The following is an 11,419-nucleotide window of genomic DNA, read 5'->3' on the forward strand; positions in this document are numbered from 1 at the left end:
TAATATCAGGTTGTCTATTTGAGATCTTTCATCTTTCTTTGACATAAAAACTTATTGCAATAAACATCCTTCTTCATACTGCTCTTGCAGTATCCCGTAGGTTTTGGTGTGATGTGCTTCTAGTTTTATTTGTTTCAAGAATTTTTTTGATTTCCTGCTTTACCTCTTTTTTGACCCATTGGTCATTCAGGAGCATGTTGTTTAATTTCAGTGAATCTGTATAGTTTACAAAGTTTCAATTGTTATTGATCTCCAGATGTATTCAATGTGGTCTGAAAAAAATACTTGATGTAAGATCAATATTTTAAAATTTGTTGAGACTTGATTTGGGCCTAATATGTGGTTTACCCTGGAGAATGATCCATGTGCTGATGAGAAGAATGCATATTCTGCAGTTGGATGAAATGTTCTGTAAAGGTCTGGCAGGTTTGTTTGGTCTAAAGTGCAATTTAAATCCAATGTTCCTTTGATAATTTTTTGTGCAGGTCATCTGTCCAGTGCTGTGAGACGGATGTTCAAGTCTCCAACTGTTATCGTATTGGGGCCTTTCTTTCCATTTAGATCTAAGAATAATTGCTTCATATATCCAGGGGCTCGGATGTTGGGTGCATGTATATTCATGATTACTACCTCCTATTGCTGAATCATTCCCTTTATCATTTTATAATGTCCTTATTTGTCTCTTTTTATAGTTTTTGTTTTAAAGTCTATTTAATCTGATAGAAGTGTAGTTATTCCTGCTTGTTTTGGTTTCCACTTGTGTGCAATAACTTTTTCCATCCCTTCTCTATTAGTCTATGTGTGTCTTTATGTGTGAAGTGAGTCTCTGGTAGGCAGCATATAGTTTGTTCTAGATTTTTAGTTCATCAGTCAGTCTACATCTTTTAATTGGGTAATGTCATCCATTTATATTCAGGGTTGTTATTGAAAGGTTTTGCCTTATTCCTGGCAGTGTATTGATTTTTTTTAATGATTGTTTTATGTTTGTTTTGCTTGTTTCGTTCCCTTTGATTATTTTTCTTTTATGTTTTTTGTTTTTCCTTTTCTTCTAGTGATAAAATATAGGTTTTTTCTCTTTCTTGTTTGCGTATCTAATCTACCAGGGAGTTTTATTCTTTCTCATGCATTCATGACAATGATTATTGCTCTTTTGATTCTGAATGTAAAACTCCCTTGAGGATTTCTTGTACGGTCAGTCTCATTGTGGTCTCCTTTACTTCTGAAGGATAGCACTGCTGGTTATAGTGTTCTTGGTGGGTCATTTCCTATAAGGTTTCTGTTGAGACGTCTGCTGTTAGTATGCTGGGGATTCCCTTATAGGTGACTTGACACTTTTCTCTCACTGCTCTCTCTCTCTCTCCCTCCTTCTCTCTTCCCTCTTTTTTTTTTTTTTTTTTGACTTCTGACAATTTAACCATAGTATATCCTAGGAGGGCATTTTTTTTTTTTTTTTTTGAGAGGGGGTTTTTACCTGTTTGGGGATCTCTGAGACTCTTGAGTCTGGACGACCATATCTCTCAGAATACTTGTGAAGTTTCCAGCTATCATTTTGTGAAATACATCTCTAATGACTTTTCCTTCCTCTTCTTTTTCCCGAACACCCATAATCTGTATGTTTTCATGCTTAAGCTTGTCCGATAGATCGCATAAGCTTTCTTCAGTTTTTAAATTCTTTTTTCTTTTTGGTCCAACTGAGATAATTCAAAAACCGGTCTTCAAGTCTAGAAATTCTTGCTTCCGCTAGTTCTAGGCTCTTGCTTAATCTCATGGTGGTGTTTTTTATTTTGTTGAATGAATTCTTCAGTCACAGGATGTTTCCTTTGTTCCTTTTTATGATATTAATCTTTTGGTTGAATTTCTCCTTCAAGTTCTGGAATGTTTTTCTCCCTTATTGTTATTTCGTCTATTTTCTTGCATCATGCTGAGTTTCCTGAAGATTATTATTTGGAATTCCTTTTCAGGAATTTCATAGATTTTCTGCTGTTTGGAGTCTGGTATTGGAGAACTATTGTTTCCTTTAGTGGAGTCACGTTTCCTTGTTTTTTTCATGCTTCTCATGTCTGTGAGTTGATGTCTGGGCATCAGGTGTGGCAGTCACTTCTTCTAACTTTTGGAGTAGTTCTTGAATGGAGAAACTTCCTGTAGAAGTGTTCTATATTACCAGTCAGCTTGAGTAGTTCAGGTTTGGTTCCAGGTGAGCACCGTAGGGTAGTCTTCGTGCAACTTCTTCAGCTGCATTCAATCTCGGAGTTCTCTGTGGGTGTCATCATGGCTGAGGCAGTGGGGCCTTTGGCAGTTTCTTCTTGGGAGTGGGTAACACTGAGTAGGGTTTTTGTGGCTATGGGCACAACATTATGTACCTTGGGGGTACGCTGGTTTGCTCAGTGATTCTGGTGCCAAAATGGGTGACTCTGTATGGTGTTGCTGTGGTCACCTCTGGAACTTTGATTCCTTGGATAGGTGTTGTGGCAATGGGCAGTTCCTCTGCTAAATTGGGCAGGGTTGCTGGGGTACTGAGCAGAGTGTACATTACTGGGCAAAGTGCTGGTGCTCTTCTCTGTGCCCCTGAGCGAGGTGGGCAAGCTTTCTGAAGTTTCCCTACTGGAGTGGGCGGGTCTATGCAAGTTTATCAGGGCCACAATGCACTATGCATACCTGGAAGAAGCCAGCATGCTCCCCTCAACATTTCAGTTGGAGTGGGAGGCCCCGGCAGGCTTTCCAAGTTGGGTAGGACAATGCATTGCCCAGGGGAGGTGGTTGGGCTCTCTGAAATTTCCCTCCGGGAGTACGTGGATCTAGACATTATTACCTGAGATATGCCCTACTGTGAGCACCCAAACTAGCCAGCATGCTCCTGACACCCTCTGCACTGTGTTGGGTGATTTTTGGTTGAGCTATTGACATTTTGATTGTCATGGTATATTACTCTGGATCTTATTTAATGCTTCTATTGTAGCTGGCTTCCTCTGACACCACTCTAGCAAGAGAAGCAGGGTACCCTTTCATTATTGCCATGTGGAAATGGAAGACCAGGTTCCCCTCTTGACCTCCACTGACACCCAAGTCTCTTCATTACTGCTGAGTGGGAGTGGCTGCTCTGGATCCCCACTAGGCCTCTACTGATACCTCCTTATATGGGAGTGGTTGATATTTTCATTCATGTCCCCCATGTGGCCTCCACTGATACCACGGTGTGGGGGGATGCCCTCATTATTGCTGGACAGTAGTGAAAGTCTTCACACTTCTTTAGGCCTACTTTGATGACAACCCAGTTGACAGAGGAAGGGGTAACTGCTTATTTTTGGATGGAAGACCATGTTCCCCACATAAGCTGTACAGACAAGCTGGGGTTGGGGGTAGGGGAAGGCCTCATGTGTTCCTGGTGGGTAAAAAACTCCAAGCTGCCACTCAGACTTACCTGACACCAATCTAATGGTGGTGATGGGGCAGCTGGAGCACCATGGTATATCCTGATGAGGGAGAAAATCTAGGCTTCCTATTTAGATTTTGTTGGTGTGGGTGTGAGGGAAGCCACAGATTATTTAAAAAAAAAATTTTTTTTTTTTTTGGTCGTGGTGTTTGGTGGGAGCAGCGTAGTTATTGTCTAAAAGATTTCCATCTTCTTAGGCTGACCCCTTCCTTTTTTGGGTAGAGAGAGCAGACTTTTGTTGAGGCTTTTTTTGCCCCGTGCACCTGTTGGCCTTTTCATTTGCTAGCTTTTAAAGCTCCGTTTCTGAGATATATGAGGCATGAGGAAAACCCAAGGAACTCACCACTGTGTTATTCCTTGGACGCCAAGATCTTTACCAGCCTGCCTTTCTCTCTCCACTGTTCAGTCTTCTTATGCTTGTTTTACAAATATTGTTCTGAGTGTTTAGTTGTACTTAGCAAGAGAAATGGGGGAAAACACATTTACTCCATCTTCCCAGAAGTGGAAGTTGAATCCCTATGGAGAATTTTACAACAGTGGTAAGACTGAATAAAAGCCAGCCTTGACTTTGGTCACCACCGTATCCCGGTATATCTACATAATTCAAGTGACAAAATACTCTCCCCACAAATCTCTTATCTTTAGTCTTTTAAAAAGTTGCTTTACTCTGCAGAGAATATAATTTTAAAATAGAGTTTTGGTTATGATTTTTTTGACTTTGACATTCAATGAATTTCCCAAAGTGTCTAATTTGAAAATTTTACATATCTATACACCAGGAAAACCATCACCACGGTCAAGATAGTAAACATATCCATTACCCTTAAAAAGTTCTTCCTATCCCTGTGTAGTTCCTCCCTCCAGCCCCTTCCTGTATCACCAGTCCCAAGCAACTATTGATCTGCCTGTCATGGTAGATTAGCTTGAATATTGAAAAGGTTTATATGAATACTTGAGAGGGGGATGGTTGCAGTGTATTGTAGGTATATGATTAACTTTTTAAGAAACTGTCAAGTTGTTTTGAAAAGGTAACATTTTATAATCTCACCAAGTATGTGTGAAAGTGTCAGTATTTTGCATGCTTGCCAACCTTTAGATGGGATGATTCTTTCCAATTTCAGCCATTCTAATAGTGTATAGAATTCTAATTGTGATTTCGATTTTAATTTTCCTAACAAATAGTGATGTAGAGTTTATTAATGTAACTATTTTCCATCTTATTCCTACATAATTCTTATTTTCTAAAGCTATTTTAAATAACACAGTTGTCTATTTTAATATCCAACAGTTCATTGCAAGTTTATAAAACTACAATTAATTTTTGTGTATTGATCTTTTGTTCTTCAACTTTGCTAAACTGAATCATTAGTTCTAGTAGCGATTTTTTAGATAAGTACAGCTTTTTGCATAGACTAACTTGTGGCCTGTGAAAAACAGTTTTAGTTCTCCTTTTCCAATCTGGAGGCCAAGATTTTTCCTTGTTGCACAGAACAGAATCCCAAGTAAAATGCTGAGCAATCCCCCTCCCCGTATCATGAATTTATTATTCTTGGATAATATTTTCCTCCATGCAAACATCCACCATGACTTCTGGCATGTAAATATCTGCCTCACTGCTGCACACACACTATTAAAATCCAAGTCTCGGTACTACATCTATTGAGATAAGTAGGTCCCCCAGATTTGAAACAAGACTGGGATACGCAGAAGAGCAAGTTTATTTACTGAGTCTGCCAGCCTAAAGGCACTGATTTCAGACTGGAAAACAAAACTGAGGGGACCCCTGTGGACACTGGGAAAAGCAAGTGGGATGGAAAAGTCTCCTGGTGGCAGCCAGGAAGTGAGTGGTCTTCAGGGTACATAAGACAAATTTTTACAAAGGAAGTAGGATGATTCATATTTCCACACAGACTTAAGCGTGGCCACATTACCGTGGGTGGATTGTACGCAGGACATACAAAATCCAAGTAATGGTGAAGGGTGGGAGAGAACAGAATGGGCCACTGAGTCAGGTGGCCCTGGGGAAGGGCTTGGAGAAGATACCCTCTCCTTGCCATGTGATCCCCCAGAATTGAACCATGAGGAGTGTGGCAGGTCTGTTCAGAAGGCGCTGAAGTTTGCTAAGAAAACACCCCATTTTCCAACCAGGGCACCTGGTCTCCCCCCACTCCCAGAGGAGTCAGGATGGGCCACTGTGATGTCTGAGCCACCCCTGCCAGGACAGGGCTAGACAGGCTGGGGGACTGGCTTGCTGACCAAATGAAGTGGAGGGTGTGGCTGCTCATTGCCCTGTGCAGGGCGTATATAGGGAGGCCAGGGGCCCTGGGACAGACCACTGGGCAGTGCTGACATGGCAAAGGAGACCAGGAAAGCACAGCTCACCGGAAACACCAAATCAGGGAAGAAGAGGAAGAACCCCTCTCCACCCAAGTCCAGAGGAAAGGGCAAGGTGAGATGACCACCCAAGATCCTTCTCGTCTTCTCCTTGACTCCTTTCTCCCAAGACTCCTACTCTGTCCTCGCCTGGTAGAACCCCCTCAGCCCACACGCATTCTCAGGAAGCCCCTGTTCCCATCCCTTCTCCACCGTCTTCCCCAAACCATTGCCCATCTGTGATCTTCCAGTTGTCCTTACAGGGGCCCAAGACATCCGTGAAACTTAAGATCCCTTCAAGGGAGTGTAAGGACAAAAGCCCTGCAAAAATTATCGTCCCCTGAATTAAACCCCCAAAAGGTAAAGGGCCTACACTATTCAGCCACTATCAACAGCTGAATGAGGAACTGCACTAAAAAGAGCCATAGCAGGTCCAAAAGGACAACGAGATTTGTCGTTGCACCTCAGGTGAAGAGCAGATCCCCGGTACCAGTGATGACCTGTGCAGCCGCTAAATTAAGAGTGAGACCAGAAACCTCAAAGTTATCTGCCCTGGATTGTGGCAATTGAACCTATGAGGACGTGCCTGAACTTTGGTCCCCCTTGCAGCTGCAGCCCAGCCTCATAATAGGACCCCGGTACCTTCCATGCATCAGCAGGCGGCTCAGCACCCTCCTGTGTCTGCATCTCCGCTTAGTGACCAGGCTCCACATTCAAATCTATCTGGCTCCACCGCCTATGCTAGTCCTGTCTCCCTACCTTGTGCTCGGGTTCAGATACAACCTCACGTTAACCGGATTTGCAGCGAAACCTTAGAGGACCAGAAAATCCCTGCCCTGCTGCCTCACCACGCCTGACATTTTCTCCTCTTCTCACCGCTTCAAGCAGGCCACTTTGGGGTTCCAATTCCTCTCTGGCCCTGGCTGCTCCAGCTTGAGGATGAACGACAAGGCCTGATGCAGGAGGAGCAGGTTGGTCTGGGGCTTCTCACCGTTGAGGTGCAGCTGGCACATGCGCCCCAGCTCCTTAAAAGCTTCTTCGTTGTCTCTGATCCCCAGCGGCTCATGGGGGTTACTGGTCAACCGGCCGTTCCTTCTCCCACTCGGCCATCTGCTCTGGGCGCAGAAGGTCGTCCTCATCTGGGCTCGTCCGTGTCCGGGGGCCTTCGACTCCTTCTCCTCCTCCGAGCTGTCAGCCACCGACGTGTTCTCCTCGTCCTCCCTCTCCTCCCGCTTGATTGCGCTGGCACCCGCCGCGGCACCCCTCGCCCAGTCCGTTGTAGGAGGCGGGAGCGCTCAGGGAGGGCGCTGGGCTAGCTGGGTAGGCTGCGATGGCAGGCGGCCGACACTGCCTGCGAGGCCCTCCTCGGAATGGGCGCCTCCCACCAGGCCAGGATGCCGCTCGCCCTGCAGCAGGGGGCCTGCAGAGCCCGTGGCCAGCGTCCTGTGGCTGTGCAGCAGCCCGTGCACTTTGCACGCCCTGCCATGGACCACGTGGATGCTTTCGTCCCGGTGGTCCAACATCCTGTTCAGGCTGTGGGGACCCCATCACAGCTGGGCTTTAAGGCACAGAGAGCTCCTGCTTGGGGCCACTGCGGTGTTCCTGCCAGCACTCTGGGGAGCTCCCGGGGGTCAAGGGGCTAGAGGAGAAGTTATTGTTGGAATCATCCAGGGAGTAGGTGGAGGCCAGAGCCTTCCCAAGGGAGTAGTGAAGCCGCAGGCTGTGGTCCCGCAGGAGCCCACGAGGCTGTTGGTCCGCTGATGGCCCGTTGGTGGAGATGCTGCTGTAGGTGGCCCTGAGGGCCAAGGAGAAGGTGGACACAACTCGAAGCCTGCCGTTCACCTCTGCTCCCTGCAGCTGGTAGCCCACGCGCTGGTGCTGGTGCAAGCGACCAAACACACTGCCACAGCTCACTGAGCTACGGGCCTGGCGGGAGGGGCAGGGGAGACCAGCTTTTGCCCAGCATGGCCTGAAGCCCGCCCGCCCTGGCGGACTCCAGGCTGCTGTCGGCGGCTCTCCACTGAGGTTTGCCGGGGTAGGTACTGGGAGTTACCCTTGATGCCCAAAGGGGACAGTGGCCTGAGGCTGCTGAGGGCCAGCTTGCCCGGCAGGAAGCCAGCCTGAGTCAATTTGCCAACACCTGCGTCTCTCCTGAAAGTGGCATAGGCATTCTGCTCACCGCCGTCGCCTCCAAGTTCAGGTCCCAGGAATGTCGTGGGACTCACCCAAGTGGGTCCTTCACTGTAGGTGGGGCTAGGGTCAAAGGGGGAACTGTTCTGGTTGCTGGTGCCCCAGGAACCCGAGCTGGGTGTGTCCTGGAGACCCGAACCTCCAAACCGCTCACCTTCAAGGAGGTGGGCAGGCCCTTCCCACTCGCCACAGGCAGCAGAAACATCACGCTAACGTCCACGAGGTCGCTGACTTCCTTGTCTGTGCCCGCAGGTGCCATCCTCTGTGGCTGACTCATTTTCCGACAGCGATGGTGGGCACAGAGGCCTAGAGACAGCCCCGCACAGCACTGCCTGGCACACAGAGAAGGGGGATGGGGTGTCGGGGGCAGCGGTAGCATGAAACTGGGGGCCCTTACCCGACAAACAGGCATCACTACCCGGCCCCTTACGGTCACATGTTGGCGGCCGTGCGTGGCCCTGGCCCCCTCCTCCATGTCACCTGGGGCGTTGGGGCAGGGTCGTGCGTGGTCCCTGCGGTGCACGGATCCTGATTATAAATTTAGTTCCGTTTTAAAATAATTTAAGATCTTAATTTATATTTTAAAAATTACTCTGTGCTGTAGTTAACTGAAGTAAATGGAGAAGAGATTCCCTGTCTAAAAGGCAGGTTTAGATTTTTTTTTTCTGGGTTAGATCTCCACTGTAGATAAGTGACTGAGATATTTAAATGGAAATGGGCAGCAATTAATAATTGGGAATAGATTTCAGTCAGAAGTAAAACGGAAACACTGCTGTAATTAAAAAATTTTCTGTCCTGCTTTATTAATTTTTGTCTAACCTAACGTCATCATGACATTCTTATGTCTTTTTTTTTTAAACAGGTCATTTGGTTTTTTGTGTGTAAGCTCTTATATTTTATTTTTTCTAGCTTTATTGAGGTGTAATTGACAAATAAAATGGTCTATATTGAAGGTACGGAACGTGGTGATTTGATATACATATGCACTAGGAAATGATTACCACAATGAAGTTAGCACATCCATCACCACACACAGTTATTTTTGTGTGTGTGCTGAGAACATGTACGACCTACTCTTATGAAATTTCAAGTAAACAAAACTTTATTAACTATTGTTACCATACTGTTCATTAGATCCCCAAAACTTACGCATCTTGTCACTGAAAGGTTGTAGCCTTTAACCAACATCTCCCCATTTCCCCCACACCTGAGCCCCTGGCAACTACCATTCTGCACTTGGATTCTATGCGTTTGACTTTTCCTATCTGGCCTTTATTATTCTGAGGTACTGTTCTTCTATACTTATTTTGTTGAAAGTTTTTATTGTGAAAGGCCGTTCACACGATTTCAAATGATTTTCATGATGTTCAAATGATTTTCCTGCATCCACGGAGATGGTCATATGATTGTAGTCCTACACTCTGTTGATGTGGTATATGCCTCTTACTGATTTGCATATGTCGAACCACTCCTGCATCCCAGGGATAAGTCCTACTTCACCATGGTGTGTGAACATTTCACTGTGCAGTTCCATTCGGTTTGCTGATATTTGAGGGTTTTTCTGTCTATTTTCATCACAGCGATTGGGCTGTAATTTTCTTTTCGTGTAGTGTCCTTGTCTGGATTTGATGTCAGGGTAATGCTGGCCTCATAGAATAAGATAGAAAGTGTTTTCTCCTCTTCCATTTTTTGGAAGAGTTTGAGGAAAACTGGCATTAATTCTTTAAATGTTTCATAGAATTCAGCAGTGAAGCCATCAGGTCTTGGGCTTTTCTTTGTTGGAAATTTCTTGATGAATGACTTAATCTCCTTTCTCAGTGATCTGTTAACATTTTAAATTTCTTCATGACCTAGTCTGGGTAGGGTGCATGCTCCTAGGAATTTATCCATTATATTCTAGGTTATGCACTGTGTTGGCATACAGTTATTCATAATAATCTCATAGTACTTTGTATTTCTGTTGTAGCAGTTGTAATGTCTTCTTTTTAATTTATAATTTTGACTGAGTCCTCTCTCTTTTTTGTTGGTTAGCTAAAAGTTTGTCAATTGTATGTATTTTCAAAAGTCCGATTTTTAGTTTTGTCAAGCTTTTAGATCTTTTTTCTTCTCTGTATTTTTACTCTAATCTTTATTATTTCCTTCTTCCTGCTAACTTTGGGCTTAGTTTCTTCTTTTTCTAGTTCCTTCATGTGCAAAGTTAGGACATTATTTTAAGGCCTCCTTTTTTTTTTAAATGTAGGAGTTTATCACTGCAAACTTTCATCTTTGAACTACTTTTGCAGAACTCCATAAGTTTTGGTATGTTGAATTTCCGTTTTAATCTGCTGTAACATTTTTTTTTTTTTTTACTTTTTATTTTTTTCAAGTGGGTTAAGTGAGCCTTTATTGGAATGCTGTAGCAGTTTTGTTTGAAGAAGGCAGGCCTACAAATTAAGGATTTTAAATTAAAGTCCCTAACTGCATCAACAGAAAAACAGGACTGGAGCTGCACTGGGGGACAGAGGGACCCAGTTCTCACATGGACGTACACCTGTGCATGGACACCCGACGCCCTCACTATGCATGGAGCTGGACCAGTTGGCGGTAGACACAGAACGACTTCTGCCTTTCATCGTGGAACTGGTTTTTATTTATTTATTTATTATTTTTTATGAAGGCTATGGGAAGCAGAAAGAAGCAGCAAGTACACGTGCTCCCCACCCAGGTAGTACAGGATGAGGCATGTGGCAGAGAAGAGACAGCCCCTGAGAAAGCGGAAGGGAAAGCCACGTCCTTGGGAAAGAGCCAGGTATGCGCAAGAATATTAAGAGAACATTTGTAGAAGACGCAGAGAGGGGACAGACGGGGACAGACGGGGCCTCCGAAGTGAAAGAAAAGATGGGAAAAAGGGCTGTGGAGAGCCTGACGACGGCGATGGCAGCCGGTCAAAGGGCCCCCCGGTTCTAGGCGGGCACGCAGCGCTCGGCGGGACCCCGCCAGCCTCCCTCTCACGGCGGACAGAAGAGGATCAGGCCACACGCGAAGCAGCTTCCCTCGAGTCTAGCCCTCGCCAGGCGGAGGGACTGCAACCCCCCTCTCCCCACCGTCTCTGATCTTGCGTGACCAGTGTTTATGTCCCCAAGGGGGTGCACCTGTGCCTGGAGACACTGCCATACCAGGCCGATGCGTGGACTGGACGGAGCAAGCTCCCGTTCCATGTCCCTGCTCCCAAAATCCATTTAATATACTGTCCTCCGATACAGGACGGATCAGATATTAAACTGATGAGAATAGATACTACACATGATCTTGGCCAAAAGGCCGAGAAGCGATGTGGACCTGCTTTTTAGAGAGTGGGAGGGGAAAGAAAGAAAAAAAAAAAAAAAAAAACCCCAAACTAAAAGAGGACCTGATCCTTTACAAAACATTTCTGTAGACACTAAAGGG

At 45.4% G+C, this 11,419-nt stretch overlaps 1 non-coding gene and 1 pseudogene across 1 annotated transcript; both read right to left on the reverse strand.

The window, feature by feature from the left end:
* Positions 1 to 6,615: 6,615 nt before the first annotated feature.
* On the reverse strand, positions 6,616 to 8,270 carry LOC134368337 (transcription factor E2-alpha-like; annotated as a pseudogene).
* A 2,843-nt stretch (positions 8,271 to 11,113) lies between these two features.
* LOC134368864 (U2 spliceosomal RNA) lies at positions 11,114 to 11,305 on the reverse strand. The gene has a single exon (XR_010022552.1). It is a non-coding gene; the product is annotated as a U2 spliceosomal RNA (small nuclear RNA).
* Between the last annotated feature and the right edge of the window lie 114 nt (positions 11,306 to 11,419).

The sequence above is a fragment of the Cynocephalus volans genome, chromosome X (genome assembly GCF_027409185.1).
Source record: "Cynocephalus volans isolate mCynVol1 chromosome X, mCynVol1.pri, whole genome shotgun sequence".
Lineage (NCBI taxonomy): Eukaryota > Metazoa > Chordata > Mammalia > Dermoptera > Cynocephalidae > Cynocephalus > Cynocephalus volans.